Source organism: Podarcis bocagei (genome assembly GCF_964188305.1).
Source record: "Podarcis bocagei genome assembly, chromosome: 7".
Classification (NCBI taxonomy): domain Eukaryota; kingdom Metazoa; phylum Chordata; class Lepidosauria; order Squamata; family Lacertidae; genus Podarcis; species Podarcis bocagei.
In genome coordinates this window covers 44,794,690-44,814,209 of record NC_138132.1, presented here as the reverse complement: position 1 = coordinate 44,814,209, position 19,520 = coordinate 44,794,690, and positions in this window count along the sequence as shown.

Below are 19,520 nucleotides of genomic sequence, written 5' to 3'. Positions count from 1 at the left end.
TTGGGGGTGCAGTCTCCTTAGCTACCAGTTTTAGAGAGGGAGGCAGCATGAACACTGGCTGAGGAAGATGAGTGTGGGGGGAGCACACCACCCCCGGCAGCGCGATCCCCAGGGTGCCATTGCGGCTGCCCCCCCACCCGCACTGGGCACCACGCCGCCACAGGCGGCGCACCCCGCGCCCGGGACACGTGCCAGCCCCGCCTCTGCCTGCTCTCCTCCCCCCCCCCCAGTGCCAGAGCATGAAGCTCCACCACTGGGCATGAAATGGCTATGTTGGGGAAGGGGAGTCACAGAATGTGGCCTATGGGTCATCTCCTCCTCCATTTCCTGGCAGTGTCATGAGCAGATATGGGAACCAATCCCACATTGCAGGGCCAAATGTGGCTCCCCAGTCCTATCTAGTGCTGAGGACTCTCTCCTGGCCACACCTTCCTTTTAGACCACACCCCTCACTGTTTCTGAGTGCTTTTGCCGGGCTGGAGCTTGTCCCTGATCTGAAATAATGTCTCTGCTTGCATATTTGAGGGATGCAGAGATGGGTGTGGATATATCTCTGGCTTTTTGAGAGTCTGCAATGTATCCTTGTGTACAGTTGCATTTGCTGCTCCACCCAGTTTTGTCTCTGGCCCTGCCCATCACAGGTATGTGGTTCCACATACGATGAAATACAGCCCTTGGGCTGGAAAAGGTTCTACACCCCAGTCTAAAACTTGTCTTGAAACAATTGTTCATGCAAACTGAAGTCGCTGTGAACATCTGCAGCAATCACTGCATGACACTGCCTTCACTGCTGACTCCTCTACCTGTGAACATTAGTCTGAGGCCAACCCTCAGTGTCATGTGTTTTCCATGTGCAATGGAACTGTAGTTTCTCAGTCCACACACCTGATGATTTTCTCATAACCTCCCATCATATCCCCATCACCTCTCAGCAAAGATGTTCATAGCAGCTCCAGCATCATATTACAAAGCCATTGGGGAGCTTATATTTCTCTGAGGCTTCTCACTGGAAGCATGAAGCCATATTCTCTGACTGGTGTGAACTGACACAGCGCCGCAGAAGTCAGCCTAGCTAGCTAGAATTTCAGTTCAGTTCAGGAGCCTAACAAGTTAGAGCAGCTGCAGCAACTGGGTATTTTGTAGTCCATAGCTAATTATAAGGGAGGGCTGAGCCCATATAGTGGAACTGCCTGCCTGGCCTCCAGATATCCAGTGGAATTATGGACAAAATTGGCTTTGTTCTTCATTAGCAAGTAAATTGTCTGTGCAAAAAAAGAGAAAGCATTTTATAAGGTAATTTGGGTTTTCTAATGAAGATTTATTCTTTGATAGAAACATATTAAAAATGCTGGCATCCATTTGTCACAGGAGACCATGTGCCTTTGGGCTGAGGTCAAGCAGTGCTGGATTAAACCCTGTGGAGGCCTCTAGGCAGTCAAAATCTCAGGGGGGGGGGTTGCATGTTCTATGGAATAACATTGAACTAAGAAAGCTTGGTTTTAATTTCCTTTAAGACCAAGTCAATGTTATTTTGATCCATTGTTGTAGGGCCCATGCCTATTTGGTAATCCAGCACTACGATCAAGCTGTTGGAAGGTTGTAGCACCTGCTATGACTGTAAAGACCGATGCAGAAGAGACATGTTTTGTTGCAGCTGGGACAGATGAAGGTGCTCAGTTGTGCTGCTGCTGTAGATGCACCATGGCTTTTCTTCTCTCTGCACTCCACCCAGTGGTCATTTCTCCTCTGGTTACTGCTATGGATAAACGACTTCACAGCCTGCTTCCAGGCACTGCTATCATCTGCATTTGATTCCCACATAGCAAGGTTGATGTTGCATTACACAGCCAAGATCATCGCTCCTTCCTTCCTTCCTTCCTTCCTTCCTTCCTTCCTTCCTTCCGTGAATGTAGAACTGTTTTTGATTGCTGCCACTGTATTCCTCCACAACAACCTGGGCACTATGTTGCTCCAGGACACTGTGAGGGAGAAATGGCAGCAGACAGACACACATGGGCCTTTTCTTTCCTGGTAATACCCCATAATGGTGCAACCTCTGGAAGATCCTGGACAGGAGATGGAATAAGCACTTATAAATAGTAGCTACTTAGTTCAGCCTCCAGAGACCCCTAAGTGCTCCCCCTCAACCAAAGTGGTACAAAAGAATAATGACCAGTCCATATGGGAGTACCAAAGCACATACCCATTCTTATCCATCCATAACTCTCTGAGCATAGGGACATGGGAAGTAAATGTAACTAATAAGCAAATGATGCCAAGTGAAACCATCGGTCCATCTAATTCAGCACTGTCAACTTGGCATCAGCTCTTCAGGGTTTCCGACAGGGGACCTTCCCAGGCTGACCTGGAGACTCGGGGGGTGAACTTCATGTTTTCTGCATGAAAAACCAAGTGCTGCACCGCTGAGCTCTCATCTTTTCCTTTTGTTTTGTGCATTAATTTAGGAACAGATGAAAATGAAAGCCTAAGACACTAATTCCAGATGAAGGAACAGTTAGAGTCACTTAAATTCCACCACCACCACCCCCTTTAAAAATGATATTTCTCAAATAAAGCATACTATCCAAGACAGCACTTGTGGTAAACAGAATAAACAAGACCAAATAAATGGGATTATATATATATCCAGCTTCAAGTGAGAAAGCCAAGAAAGAAGTGAGAGGAAGGAAAAGTCGCAACAGCCAGCCTGATGCACAGGAAAATCCTGTCCTATTCCAAACTAGAACAATCAATAATTGTCAAGGCCTTTTAGTTTGGAAAGAATTATTGCTGGCACTCCTCATATCACATTCATTTAATAATCTATCATAAATCTTAAAAAAATAAAAATGCTTGGTAGCACATTCCTCTAGGTTTTTTTCTCGCACACTCTTCTCCCTGCCCTTTGGAATGGGCGATCTGTAATTAGTTGCTACAACTCCTGATGCTAAACTTGTAATTTAAAATTGAGAGAGTCTCAAACTGTCTGGACAAATGAGATATGTACTTACAAGTCTGGCAATTGTCCAAGGAAAAGAAGGTCTGTTATTATCTTTGGTTGCCTCTATTACCAGAATAATGAGGGAGCTTTGCAAATCAGCATGACAAATTAGGAAAGAAAAACAGATCTCCAAAGGCAGGAAGGTTTTAGCACTACTTTAAATTAAACCTTCCTGGTTAGATTTATTTTCCTAAACATACATTTGTTGCAATTAGCTACTGGGACCATGGGGGCTTAATGATTTTTTTCTTCTTCAAAAACGATACTTTAGAAGCTGTTAAGAGAGGGGAAAGTTACTGTGGTGATTATTTGGGTGTTTCTTTTCTCTGTCATTTCAGAATAAAAATGAGATGTGGCACTAAAAAAAAATTCAGGACAACTGGGATATAACTATAGAAGACATGTCACCTCATTCCCCTGGTTTCTGACATGCTTAGTGCGAAATGAATTAAAAACAAACAGAAGTCTTATTCACACATTCAGGGACCATGTCAGTGGTTTTGCCCCTCTATCCCCATCACACAACCCTTCCACCAGGGATGGTGAATTTGTCATAACTGGCAGAGTGAGGCAGCTGTATCGGGCAGTGAGTGCTGGAGACAGGGAGTGGTGACAAGCTGTTGGAGGATGGAGCCTGCTGCCCACTGATGGGCGGGAGGACAGTGCCCCATCACCAGTTTTTAAGTGAGATTAAACCATTGGTCCAGTTGGCTTCTGTACACAGAATGGAAGGCATCATCTTGTTCTTTACCTCGGATATCAAAAGTATCTTGGAGAATGGTGACTCTAAGATGCTAGTGGAAGTCAGAACGATCTTAAAAAACATTAAAAATAATTAAAAACAAAATTGCAGTCACAAGAATAGGGTAGGTCCTAAAATAATACACCTCACATATCAGCCAGGGTACAGAAGGGAATCTTCAGCATACAACAAAAACTGCATAGTGATTGTGCTAGATACATCTCTGTAGGGAGGGTGACCCACAACTTAGGGGCTGCCACAGCAAATGCCTTCTCTTAGGCCATCACCACCCTAGATTAAGAACTGGTAACACCTGCAGCTGTTTTTAAAAGGGGATTATATGAGTTATCAGCGGGACAATGGCTAGTAATGTGTCTGCAGCATTTTGGACCAATTTAGATTTCTGAGACATCTTCAAAGGCAGCCCCACATACAGCAGCTTGCAATAAACTGGTTACTAGAGTATAGAGTACAGTGGCCAATTCCTTTCAGCCCAAAAGGGGCCATAGCTGGCAAACCAGCCAGACCTGGAAAAGGTACTCCTAGGCACGGAGACCACCTGTGCTTCCAATGACATTGTTGGGCAGTATTGGATCCAGGACCCAAGCTATGTACCTGCTCCATCCAGAGGAGTGCAACTCCATTCAGGACAAGTCATCTCCCCACTTCCTGGCCTTGAGAACTCAGGACTTATAACAACTTATGTCTTTTTAGGATTCTGCTTCATTTTATTGGCTCACTTTGAGCCCATTGCTGATGCCAAACACTGGTGATGCTTTCTTTCTCTTCTAGCTTTGCAATTCTGAATTGCCTGGTCTGTTTCCAAAGTAGGACCAGTGCAGAACCTCCATTGGTCCCTCTTGTTATTTCCAAAAAATTCCGCAAAGCGTTGCACATAAACAATTTGCTACAGCTAGCCTTACTTAAGTTTATTTGTGTCTTTATTTCTGCTTTCCATTACTGATGCAGATGTGCAAAAGAAAAAAAGTTGCAAAAAGGAACTATATTTGATTTCTTTTCTTTAAAAAAACCCAAAACACATGAAAATATAATCTTTTGTGCTCAAGCAGAAGAATGTGGTGGTCTCAAAGAGTGTGTTTATTTTTCAAACAAAAGAGAGACAAGCCACCAGTCAGCTTCCTTCCTTCCAATGTCTTCAATGTGGTCTAATTAATCAAGTCAAAATGAATTAAAAAATGGTAACCTTTTGCCAAGCACATAAAAGAGATGTCTGCTGTTGACATTTAAATAAACAGCTCTTCTAAAGAAAGGTTCATTTTTGAAGGGGGGGGAATTAACTTTCACAGATTCAGAGCTTTCTACAACTTTTTCCCACACATTGTTGTCTTACAAAGACTAAATATAAATGTACCCACACATCCATCATAATCACTGCCACCCAGGAACCAGGGACTTTGGAGGTTATTTTAACAATTGGGATAATCCAGGTCACGTTAAGTCCATTGATTTTGACAGATATGGTCAAGTACATACATTTGGGTGAATGTCAACATATATGCACAAATGTTGATAATCCCAGACAAATTTTGAAAATGTTTAAGAACTCAGGCTGAATTCTGACAGTCACCTTGATTGATGGTTTACATCAGGTCTGGTCCAAGACATTTTGCTGCCTGAGGCAAAGCAGGATGATTCTCCACTACCACCACATTCCATGCACAGAAGCAAATGAATCTTATTTCAACACTGGCAATGAGACAGAGTCCTCCAACTGCCTTGAGGGCAGTGGGCTAGGCTAAGCAGAGTGCATACAGCTCTGTCCCCACAACACAAGGAATCAGCTGTGGGAGCAGAGAATGTAGCCTCTCCCCAGTGTCCAGTATCCACCACCTGAGGTGTCTGCCTTACTCTGCCTAATGGCAGGGCCGGTCCTAGATAGCACTTCTGTATGTGTATTTGCTGCTACCAACTTCAGCTAGTAGACCAGCTTTGTCCTTGGCAGGAAGATGGGGAGCTAAACTCTGCTATCCATGCCCTGATGTCTTCAAGCTTAGACTTTGACTGAAGGGCAGCATTAAAAATAAATAAACAAACAAATATTCATGTAGCATCTGTACTGAAACAGCTGCAATGGCAACTGCTTCAAAATGTTCATTTTAACACAGAAAGCCCTACTTGGTGGAATATTTCAGGGAACACTTCCTGCCATATTTATTTGTTCATTTATTGAAGCAGGTATCAGGAACTCCCCTACTCCTTGCAAGCCAAATTTGATGGGTGAGGCCACCCACTTGTCAGTCACCTGATGTGTCAATGACATTAGGCAATAGGGTGCTTTGAAGGCCCCTTGTGTCTCAAAGTGCCACCAATCAGCAGCACTTCAAATAGCTGAGCTATTTGCAGCCAACCCCTGCAGAAAATGGGGGCTAAAACTTAGCACCCACCAGCTGGGAGGCAGTCAGTTCAAACTCTGTTTTTTGGCTGTGCTATTGAGTTCCCCGTGGGCATGCAATTCTTGTACACATTACTTGCTCCAGCAGATTGAGTGGGTGTGACCAATAGCAGGTCTAATGGTCGAGAAGGTGATTACTGCATGTGCTGTAGAGGGAAGTGAGGGGCAGAGGTGGATCCTAAACCTCTAAAGGTAAAGGGACCCCTGACCATTAGGTCCAGTCGTGACCAACTCTGGGGTTGCGGTGCTCATCTCGCTTTATTGGCCGAGGGAGCCAGCGTACAGCTGTGGCCAGCATGACTAAGCCGCTTCTGGCGAACCAGAGCAGCACACGGAAATGCCGTTTACCTTCCCGCCGGAGCGGTACCTATTTATCTACTTGCACTTTGACATGCTTTCGAACTGCTAGGTTGGCAGGAGCAGGGACCGAACAATGGGAACTCACCCCGTCGCGGGGATTCGAACCGTCGACCTTTTGATCGGCAAGTCCTAGGCTCTGTGGTTTAACCCACAGCACCACCTGCGTCCCTCCTAAACCTCTGCTACCTTGCAAAATATATTCAGAAAAAGGAAAGGCTAATGAGTAAACCCTACACAAATCTGGAGTGGAGTCTCTAAGATGGCTGGATGGTGCCTTCTGCACCTCCTTCTGGCAACTCCTGCAGCCAAGCTGTGCTAAACATATTGCTCTGCTCTCCTTTGGACCACCTCAGCAAGGCTGAGAGGAGGGTCTTGACATCTGGGCAACACAAGGACCTCCATACACATTGCCCAGGCTTTTGCCCCTGAGAGGTCACTTTGCTGCTGCTAACACAGTGGTTTGACTTCACTTTTGGAGGCACACTCTCAACAACAGCTTGGCTGGAGAAATGCATTGCAAAATTTGGTAAAGTGTGGATTTTGGAAGCTGACGGTATTTTTATTTGCATCTTGTTTCAGGAAGTGTGAATTTTTATAATGTTTTGATGGATGAAAAGGACCACCAAAAGGCTCTTGATGGTGGAGCAGCTCCCCTTAGGAGGAAAGTGTACAACTTTAGGGGCTTTCTGGTTCTAGAGCTTGGGGGAGGCAAATAAGGAGGAACATGACAGAGGTTTATAAAACTATGCATTGTGTGAATAAAGTGGATTAAAGACAAGGGTTTTCCCCCCCTCCATCTCCCATAATACAAGAACCCAGGGCTATCCAATGAAGTTGAATGTTGGGAAATTCAGGACAGACAAAGGAAAGTATTACTTTATGAAAAACATTTACGGACTTCACTATCACAAGACGTGGTGATGGCCATCAACTTGCCCAGAAAGGGATGCAGCCCTTTGGCTAGAAACTGGTCCCCCACTCCTGCACTGGCTTTGCAACTTTCTTCAATGACCTTTCGATTGCTTTCCTCTGGCAGGCAAAGACTTGTTCAGACAGGCCATTGGGTTGTTGCGTTGAGTGTACTCTTCTGCATCTAGGTAATGGTGGATAGCTTTGAGTCAGCTGCTATTTCTGCTTTTAGCTGCTTGTTGTATACATGGTGTTCAGCATCTTATGAGATTGTACCCTTTATTTTATTTTGTTTCTTCTATTTAACTCCTCATTAGTTTCCTTTTGGGTAGAGGATTTCAGAAAGGTGGGGCCAAACAATTAAATAATACATAAATGACACCATCTATTTAGTTTAAAGCTAATACTAAATAAATGAGATGGTGCTGCATGTCTACTTTAACAAAACATCACCATAGATCAGCAGCCACCACATCTTTTAAAGTGACACGTGCTTTGGGCCTGAAAGAACATGATTGTGATGCTAATTGTCTTCATCAAGTATTACCTTGGATTTCTTCAACAGTTGGAAGAGGTAGCAACTGTGATTATTTAATTCAAGAGCAGTGTTTTGACTCATTACAGACAACACAAAAATTCCCTCCAATGAATGCTCCCGGAATTACTTCAAGTCAATATATAATTACCAGTGAGATCCCACATGGTGCGCATATTGTTCCCACCAGGCAGGGGAAGAATGTAGTCCACATTCCACTACTCAAACCTTGGTTTGAAATGTTTGGCTATTTGGGTGGGCAGCAAAAGAAGAGACAAGGAAAATATGAAGTCTTTCAACAAACAGGCTGATGGAATATAATGTGAGCAAAGGGTCTTTCCTGCTTTGCATTGCCCCTTCACCCTTGCTTAAAGGACAAGAAGGCATTTCAGCACTGTAGCTCTACTCCTGTTACTTTCCAAGTCCCATTCCTTTGCTTTAGTAGGCAACTGTGGTTGGTCTGCCCCTCTTAGCAGTGGAAAACCAGTAGCCTTCCATATTTTGCTGGACTGCCAAAACTCACTATCCCTCGCCATTAGCCTTGTGGACCAAGGACTGGTGTTAGGAGTCCAACCACATCTGCACAACAACCTATCTGTACACCTTGACCTATGGCAAAGCCCTTGGGCAAGAGTGGGGAATCTGTGTGCAAAAATATCTAGAGGTCCTCATGAAAATTCGTAAGCATTTTAGTGCAGATTTCTCCTGTGTGCTTAATATGTACACTTTGGCAAAGCAATTTTTCCTGACTAATTATATTTGCACAACATTTTCCCTAAGGGCTTATCCACACTTTCACTTGTTCTGCTGCTTTCACCTAGGGAAAAACACTCTTTAGTGCTCATTCGGAGCAAATGGCAATTCAGATATTCAGTAGATTGCCATTTGTTCCAATTTATCGTTAAAGAGTGGTGTTTTCTCTAGGAAAGGAGTGGGGATCCATGCTTTCTAAGCATGAGACAAGGGGAAGTGTGGAAGAGCCCTAAGACATGCATTTTTACGCATACGTTACCCTAATATATGCATTTTATATTCATTACTTGGCTAAAGAACTGCATTGCAAAATTTGAAGAAGCATGAATTTAGAAAGGCAGCTGTGTTTCAGCTCATATATTGTTTCAGAAAGTATGATTTTGGTAGGTTTGCCTTCAAATACAAACTGAATCTGATTTCTCCCCCATCCCTGTTTCTTTGCCACCATTGCAACAAAGATGAAAGGAGACATAGTCTGCAGTTCTGAAGCTTTCAGTCACCCCCAGAAGTATTCTGATTACTATCAAGCTTACTATGTAAAGAATCGGTACCAAAGTAGTAGTAGTAGTAGTAGTAGTAGTAGTAGTAGTAGTAGTAGTAGTATACTTCTAGGCACCAGGCAAAAACGTTCCTTTTTAACCAGGCCTTTTGTTGACCTGACCAACATCCCATACCCTTTTAAAATGTGGCTCTTGGGGGGGTATGATTGGGTTATTGCTTTTATTTTAATTTTATATTCTGTGCTCTTTTTATGTGAAGCGCCCTGAGACCTCCAGGGATAGGGAAGTATATAAATTCAAGAAATAACAGTAATAATATTTTTACATGTATGTGGTCTTACTAAAGAAACAGTCCCAAAGAAGGAACCCAATCCAACCTATGAAGCCTTGTCTCACTTTTTACCTGTACTTTCTGAACTGTAGGCAAGTTGCTTTGCTCAATTATTACCCAATTCACAATAGCCTGCTAGCAACCCCCCCCCCCCACTGAAACACTGGAATTTGCTTCTTAACTTATACCAGGTTTTCCTACCGGTTTTTGACTTGCATGGACCTGCATGCTGTTGTTTTGGTTCGTTCAGAAGAAGCAGGACAGAGTTTCAGAAGGGAAATGTAAGAAGTTCTCAAGAATCTTTGGTTTCAAAGCTAAATGTGTAGGGCAGGTCTCTTGAATTTTGGGGTGGCTTCTCTCAAAGCCCTCCTGTCGTGGGCACCCTCCGGTAGGCTGTTAGCTGCTGCTGCAGACATAAGAAGGCCATTTGTTTTTGCAGTATGATACAAATAAAGATTTTTATTAAAGAAAATAAAAGTGTAGGAACTGGGGGTCTTGTCCCCGGCACATCAGCAAACAGAAGAATCTGTTTAACTTGTACTGTGTTGAGGGAAAATTAGTACCACACATCTTGAAAAGCTTGTATCCTCTTGTTTCCGTTTCAGCCCCTGCCTGTTCCTGTTCCAGTTAGTACTTCTATTATTTTAGGTTGGAAGTAAGTATATGGAACCAGGCTGCAAAAACCTGGGGGGGGGGTTACGTTATGACTACAATCCAAATAAAACTTCTCTTGAGAGCATAATGGTCCTCCAAAACTCCTCACTTATCAGAGGGTGAGAGAGTCTCTGCTTTTGATTTTAAAAAAATTGCCTCCCTTGTCTTAGGGATAGGACCAGTGGGCAGAATTGAGGTGGACCAAGATTCTGGTGGGTGATGGGAGCAAGTAAAGTCAAATCTAGTGGTTCATGGATGGATGGAAGACAGAGGACTGTTAGGTAAAGACTCAAGGGTTATTGAGGAGGCACGGACAGGCTCTACCTCTCCAAGTACTTCGCACACATTCTTTGGCTGTAATAAGTAAAATTCATCCAAGCAGATCTAGTACCAGGTGACATTTCTATAATATCCTCAAAAGCCATTTTTAGACACTTGGTGAAAAGGTTTTGAAAATCCAACAGTGTTGTTTACTGAATCTACAACATACTGAATAATACTATCAAATAATTATTATACACTGCTGGAGTGAGGTTTCCCATCGAAAGAAGGTTGACTTTCTCCAATAATTGTGTCCTTAATTATTTTTTCTTCTCAATTTAAAGGGATCAGAACAGTAGGGCACCAATGAATACAGAGGAAGAAAGATGGGACCTTATCCACAGCAATCATCCCCCCCCCCAAGATTCTTAACTATTGCATGAACCCAAATCAGTACCACAGAATCATAGAATTGTAGAGTTGGAAGGTACCCCAAGGGTCCAAACCCCCACAATGAAGGGATCACAGCTAAATCACAGCCACCATCATGTTGTTTAGGACTGGGCTGAATTTTTGAATACTGATTTTCACATTTTGCTGCAGATGGGAGACATGAAACTCACCAGTGGTCCCCTGACAATTCTACCCATGTTTAAATTCTTATTATGCCCCAGAATGACATTACATCACAACCAACAGTGGGCAGCATAGTAGGGTGGTGCTACTCTCCTGACTTCTAGTCAGTCACATCATTGCTGCTTGCCAGGAAGCAGAGGGGAGAAAGAGGCAGCAGGGATATTGGTTCAGTGCAAACACACCAGCAGGAGCTCTAGGTTGGCTCCATCACTGCATTTGCGCCACACCAGCATTGTCACCACCTCTTCCCTCCTCCCTCTACCATCTGGTAAGCAGCACCAACTCAAAGTCACTGTAAAAATTTAAAGACACTGGCAGGAATGTGAAGATATTTGTAATGTGAAATTTTACTATATGTTACTTGTGATATATTTGTAATGTGAAATTTTGTAATGTGAAATTTTACTATATGTTACTTGTGATATATATAATGAATTGGAAAATGTAAAAGATGCAGTAAATTATGGGAAAAGGAAAGAACCCACAGAGGGAAGGCAGGAAGCCCAAAGGTTCAAAAGAACTTAAAAAATAGAGGTGAAAAATGATCATTGTAAAGATGTTAAAAATGTGGGAAATTAATAAAAAAAAATTATTTAAAAAAAGCAAATTTGACTGATAGGAGAGGAAGGGCAAGGCTATGAATGGGGAAGGAACTAATCTTTCCAGCTATGATTGACACTGTAGTGCAGGGAAAGGCTCTCTAGATGTTGTTGGACCACAACTCCTATCTTCCCTAGCCATTGACCACGATGGCTGGGACTGATGGGAATTGGAATCCAACAACAACATCTGAAGGACAAAACATCCCCCATTCTTGGAGTAGGGATGCATCTAAGACCATGGCTAAATTTGTCAAGATACAGTTCAGCCCCTAGGGTGATTTTAGAACGCCATCTGCTCCAAGAAGGTTTGTTTGCCTGAATCACTCTTCACTGTTTTTGACAAGGAGGGACAATTCCAAACAAGGTTGTGCAAGCTGACCACAATGATGAGGAAAATTGACAAGGGAGATTTATAAACTTCTGACGGAGATTTATAAGCTTCTGACCAAGTCCCACTTAACCGCACTCTGTCTGACAATTATTCTGTCAGACAACAAAGGGATATTTTATAACCATGGTTCTGGAGGGTTTCTGTCTGAGAACAATGATAACCATAACTGCGGAACAGGCATTATTGTCTTTGCTAAGTAAGTGTTGGCATGAGCATGAAGGTTTCCTCCTTCAGACATCTGTTAATCAAATATTTACCTCTGCCCTTTGATGCGGAAAGATGACTAAGAAGTCTGCTTGAGCTCTAAGCAACCATTGCACTAAAAATAAAAAGGGGAAGCCTTCATTGGCCAAAAAAGAAAAATGATATTATATAATGCATTACTATTATGTCAAGAGTTCCCATTCTAAGACCTCAGTTTCCCCTGGATCTTTAATGTTATAAAACAGCTCTTCAGCCCAATGTTTGGCTTTGTTTTTGAATGCCCTGAACATGGTGCTTATCTACACAGTCCAACGATATGTTTTATCAGTTAATTAATGCAAACTAGGCTTCATATTGAAATGACTTATGTGCTCATAAATGCTGATTCCAAGAGGAAACCCTGACAGCAGTGAGGCCTGGGGTTATATTGTATGTTATCTCGATTATAGTATATTTATTTTAATGAAAACATATGGTATGAGTCATTGTGTGTGCATATTATGTGCGTGTGAGAAAGAGTTGTGTCAGTCTATGATCTATAGCAATTTCATGTGAATTAGCTGGCTAGCCAGCTGACCTATAGGAGCAACATGTAACCTAGCTGTAAGATCATCTACTGAGAAGCATTTTGTGGAGAGCAGTGGTAACGGGTGCCCATTGGTACTGGTGGGGCAGAAGGCAGGGAGCCCAATGGCAGCTAGAGTCAGGGCCAATAAAAGCAGATCCAACTAAATATAGTTTTGTTTTTATCTTTCTCCCTGCTGAGTTCTACAAGGGCAATGCTAAGATGAAGGAGGAAAAGCGTATCAGGCAAACAAATTTTGTTGGAGCTGATGAAGTTTTGGAATAACATTGGGGGCTAAAAAGTACCTGGACAAATTTAGTCACGGTCTTGGATGCGGCCCTACTCCAGGTTTGGCCCTTGAGATGTTGCTGCCCACTCCTAGTGTATTTGAGGAACTGTCTGGTCTGAATCTGCTTTAAAGAAAACCCTAAGAATGAAGAGAAAGGTCTGGAAATTGCCCATCAACCATTAGCAGCTAGTAAGAAGAAGGATCTCCTGGTCAGTCTTCCTTGCTTTGTAGGAAATTAACCATTACCTATATATTTGCACCTATAGCTATAGATATGAATTAGCAAATGTATTTTATGCAATTGTGTCTTTTTCTTTTGTGATGTTGTTCCTCATTTTTTGCACCACTTAAGTGGGCACTTTAACCCCCACTGTCCTTGCTCCTGACCTCCTCATATTTACTAAAGGCTCTGAAAAGTCTAGATGTACACATCTCTGTAGATATGGCTGGAGGAATTGACTTTTGCTGGATTTCCAAGTATGTCAACTTGGAATGTACCACTTAAATGTGTCTTATAGCCAGATCTTGGGGCAAATCCATGATATCAGAAAAAAGAAAACTACTTCCATTTCCTACACCCACACCAAGTATTCACTATCCATACTTTCTGACAGTCTGTACATACCTTGTTTTTATCTTACAAGGGGGGGGGGGAAATTGCAGGCAAAAGTTTTACCACTTCTTCATTAAAACTTTGGCAAGGCTTCCTTCACAGGCAAGATCTGGATGGCAGGACACTAGTAATCCCTGAATTAAAAGTCTGTTCACTCATCTACATCTAAACCTTTTTATGGCAATAGTGCAATAGCTCCTTGCTGGGGGGTGTTTAAAATCAAATTCTGATTTTTAAAAAAATAAATAAAAAAAAACCTAGAAGAATGAAATTCACTCATATTCACTCTTGTTGATTTTTTTGAACAAGGTTGCAGTCAAACCAGGAAGAATAATTCTGTATTCTTTATGTCTTAAGAGAACAAAATCAAAAGTGAGATTTATTGGGAGAAATAAAAAATAGGTAGCTCTTGCGAACAAAGCGGGAGTGCTGAAATTCCAAATCAGCCACAGCATTCAGGGAAGACCGTTGGGAGCCATAGATCTCTAATACAATTCTGTTGCTGCAGCTTCACTGCGTATTATCCTATTCTTTCTCTCTAGTGTCCACCCACCAATTAACACATAAAACAATGTTTAACATTAAGGTTGGTTTTTGAGGTTTTTTAAAAGCCAGATGGCTCTCAGAGTAACAAAAAATGTAAAAAAAAAAAGGAACATTTACAGCACTGATTTAATGCTGTGAGCCAAATTCACAAAATGGCTTTTGAGCGATACATACTCCAAGGAAGGTGAACATTCGGTTGCTAGGCAATAAACTTTTCGAGAGCGATGTTTAACAGATTCCTGCATTCCAGGGGGGAAACCTGCAGCTTTTATCAAAACCTTCATAGTCAATAGATTAGGGGGTGGACGAATGTTATTTCTGAGAGCATCATAATGATTTCAACCTTATTAGTAGATGACAGAAACAAGCCAGCAGTAAATCACACTGAGCAATTTAGAGTTAACTCTTCATTAGCAAAAACAAGATCTGCACAGGAGTGTCAGGCCTCATCTCAAGCAGCTCTTGCCCCCATGAAGCAATTGCTTAGCCTAAAGGTCCCCACCACTGCCTATGTCTCCTCCTCTCCAGGGCTTTCTCCAAGCATGATTTTGTGTGCACTCTTCCCTATGATATATATTTCGGCACGGAAGAACTTCATTGCAGAAATTTGGAGAAAGCATGGACTTTTGGAGGAAAGCTGCATTTCAGTTCAGGAAGCGTGAGCATTAAAATGCAAACCATTTCCCCCCCTATCCTTCCCATGAAATGCTACTGCTTGTCAAAGGCAAAAGATTCCTATCATTTTTTGCTGTAGACGGTAACCCTCATGGGATATTGAGGGTCATGGGAATTCTAAGCCTGGTGGTAGAGCTGAATTCGGCTTTGACCATGGTGTCAAACAGTTGGTTGCAGGATTCCCTTAATAAAGCATGGCCCTTTTTAAAGGAATAGGCCCTTTATAAAGCTTTCCTTGCTGTGGACAGGTGACAGCTGTGTTGCAAAGACTCTTCTTGAGGCTGAGTGAGGGGACACATGGGAACCTCTATTTGACGTTTTTAAAATGTCCCCCCCCCCTTGCCCTTGCATAGGGGAGTATGAAGTGAACAGCTGCTCAGATCAGGCTGCTGCATTCAAAGCGCTCAACATCTTTCCCATAAGAGCAAATGCATTTTAGAACATTATGAGTGTGCTTCTCTGGGGGGAATGAAACTGCTCTCCTGCTGCCAAACCTCAGAAATATTACTGAAAAGACAGATGATTTGCAAATCGCAACTGCTTTGGTTTGTGTGGTAGTTTCATTCCATTCTCTCTCTCCTCCACATCTTTCACTGCCTTATGAGTGAATGAATTCATTACAAGGACATAGACGGCAGTGGTTCTGTTAGCCGCAGGAGTGAACCACACTGCTGCTGCTTTTAAAAATGTTCACAATATTTTGCAAAGGTAATGCCTCTTACCTTCCCACCATATCCCCTTTGAAAGCTTTGCCCTTGCTTCTTATTGCCTCATGACATCGGGCCTCTGAATTCCAGCTCAATTCATTTCTTCCATAGTTTATTCTTTGAAAAAGTGACCATGCTGGGCAAAGAACCAAGGAGAGAACTGCAACAGCCTGACAGTTCTGTCAGCTTGGCTTAGACAAAATCTATGTTTTCATGGTTCCCCATTTAACCCTCCCATTTAAATGGTGTGGAAACTGAGACTCCTTCTCCAGCACATCTCCTCCATTATGAGGTTGTGTTGTTGTTGGAATCCACTGGATACAAGGAAGAGAAACACACACATGCACACATATGTTTGTGGTCCAGAAATAACACTAGCACCACCCACTCTTGCTACTGGTTTCCTCAGAAGGAATGACCCAAAACTACATGCTGAACTCAAGGCTGCAGCATCTGTTTCCTCGCATTCATACCCTTGTCAAATATAGCTAATGAGAGTAAGCCACTTAAGCTATTATAGTACAGAATTGGAGTGCATGCCTCAAACCTTTTTAGTCATAAGCATGGTTTCATAATATGATCTCTCAGCCACCATACAAAGATGTTCTGATTGGAAAAGACTGCCGGTCAGTGGCAAGATGGACCACTGACTGGTCTGACTCAGTGTAAAGCTTCAAATAGTGAATGAAGGGATGGCTATCTTTTGGCCCTGCAGATATTGCTGGACTAACAATATTATGCCTGACAATATTATGTTCTCATCTTATTAATTGGTCATGAAACTGGGACTGATGGGGGTTGAAGTCCAACATCTTGATTGCCACCAACAGGAATGTAAGAAGACACTGATCTCTGTTCTAACCTATTCATCACAATCAGCACTGTTTGCATTCCACTGCAGTTCAGCTTCTGCCAAATACTACATTATTCATCTCACTGTCCACTATTTAATGTATGTTATGTGACTATTTACATAGCATACATAAGCCACATTCATTTTAATGTAAAACAGGACTGTTTTGTCAAATGTGTAGAGAACTTGTTCACATTCCTAGAGTCAGGTCAGAAAAACATGGTGCATGGATTGCAATCCAAACATTGACCAATGTATTTAGGAAAAGGATAAAAACACAAGAAGGCAGGGCATTGCTAATGATGATAATCCAGTTGGTATTGGAGTAAACTTTTCTTGTGTTCCCTTTTCAACCACACCACAAAACTGCAAGGTAAGTCAGGGTGTTCAGTTTCTTCATCACAAAATACTCTAAAATAATTCTGTTGAGCTCATCTCAGCAAGCCTCATTATATGTCTGCATTTTAATCCTTTTTGCTTTTTGGAATACATCACAGTTAACCTTCTCCATCAAAAATATACACAAAAGAATATACTGAAATGTTGGAAATAAAGAAAAGATATATAATGAAGTATTGAGACTTCCCTTTACCCCAACATGAGTCCTCTACCTTTCTAAATTAACTGCATATTAAATAGTATCTAGTTGATATTTATCCATAGCAAGCCTCGTTATCTGATGATGCTGGTGATCAGTGCCTTAAAAAAAAAAAGGTGCCAATACTCAACATGAAGTTGTTACAGTAAGTGCCACACTTTTAACATGGGGGAGTGCCAGTCCTGTGTATGTGTAAGTACCCCCAGTCAAAAAAGCACTGGTGGTGATGCTGATGATGACATTATCAATAATATTGGGTGGTGTCCTTTCACCATTCATGATTTGTGGGCAGATGGTTACTTGATAAGTAATTATCTGGCTCATTGATTTTTGAATAGAAACAACCAGGAAACATCTGCAGTATTGGAAGTTACATTAGATACCTATGTAAGAGACCATTTACACTATTGTTAGACTAGAGGTCAGCAATAATGTTAGATTCCACCACTATAATTTAGTGGGATGGTAAAGATGTAGCAGATTGCAAACATCCATGGACTAGGAAATATAAATGTTCCATTGAATAGCAGCTGGGACAAAAGCCTATGGCAAACTATACATCTCTACTTGGGTGACAGGTACTGCAGGTGACAGCAAGGTGTTGAATAGCACATCTGTGTGTGCCACAGAGCTAGCCCTGCACCTCTCATGTCATCCGTGTTGAAGCAAGAGTCAACTGCCTGTCCAGTCTTTGTGTGAAATGGAGGTGCACACTTTTGTCCATCTCAGGCAGCAAAATTTCTGAGGCCAATTCAGTGCATATAGTGCATACTTAACATATAAAATTCACAATTGCAATAAATGGCAACAGCCAACAGATATCATTAAGAAAATATTAGACAATTTCATGAAATATATGATAGATAAAAAGGCTTGTGTTCAGAGTCAGTATACCACTGAAAACCATATGCTGGCATCATGCTGTCCTCTGTTGGAGGCAGAATACTAGACTAGATCAAACTTGGTATGATCCAGCAAGCCAGTTGCTACAAGTACCAAAACACTATTTGTACTGCAGGAGCAGAGTCCACTAAAAAAATAATCTGATCCTCTTAATTAGAGATGAGCAGTGTAGAAATACACTGAGTCAGCATATCTTGTAACTGCACTGTGCTTCACGCTTTAAATCAAAACTGATCTCCCCCCCCCCTCCCTTTCAGTCCCTGACAAAGAATTCGCTGCTGCCTTTTAAGTGGATTGGATTTCAGTTCTTCCAAATAATCCTTTAGAGAGATGCCCTTTGGAAAAACAAGGAAAGTAGATTTCAGTTTGCAATGAAAAACCCATTATTTCAGCTAATACAAAACACTTGTTAAAGCAAAGATGAGCCCATGGTGGAAATGTGATTTTCAAATTAACTAGAATAAGTGTATTGTGCAATGAAATAACCTCCCAACAGAGAGGATACATTTTTACAACATATTCCTGTCATTTCTTGTTTTCTAGAATGCAGAAGCATATGTTCCATCACTGCACGAATGCCCTTTTTCTGGCACGACCACTACGTCAAACAGCCCAAATGCTGATGTAGCAGATTGAAGCTACCTTGAACTAGAGGAACAACATTCTCTCCCCACTTAGCCTATTTCAAAACATTTATCTTTTACTTACATCTTGCTAGCTTAAAAAAATCACATGCTTAGGTAATAGATTCATCACACCAAAGCAGTGGTTTTCATACTGTGTTCCACAGAATCTTGAGTGTAGGCCTGGGATAGGGAACCTGCGACTCTCTAGATGTTGTTCGATTCCAGCCCTCGTTAGCCCTTTTCACAATGACAAATGGTCAGGGATGATGGGAATTGTAGTCCAATACCTAGAGGGATACAGGATCCCTATCCCTGGTGTAGACAATACTGAGCTAGACAGTAGTATAAAGCAGCTTCCAATTTTTCTATCTATCTTGTAACAAAATAATTTATCAGTTGACAGCCCTCCTAAGACAATCTAATGTTATAGTGATAGTAGAATGAGTATTTGACAATGGCAAGATAAACAAGAGTCCCATTATCAATGTCCTGATACCATCAGCAAAGCAGCCACTTAGCTCTTCTACCCAGTTGTGATTCTTTTCTGTCTGAGTGTCCATTAGCCTTGCCATTCATAGCACTTGAAGACTCTGTCTGAACAATGCATGCTATTCCAAGTAACCATATTGTAATGGAGGTGGTAGTGATAGAGAGAAACTGCCTAGCAATCATGGCAGTTCAACGTTGTCCTTTTAATGTCTCAAGTGATTCTTGAAGCTTTCAATGAAGGCTATTCCTGCCTCCTCCCTGAACTGCCTTTTGATGAGTCATCTGTTTATCTGGACCCTTCAGTTGCAGCTTATAGACCTCATGACCCTTGTCAGGAATGCACAGGGTCTGAGCTGTGAAACCA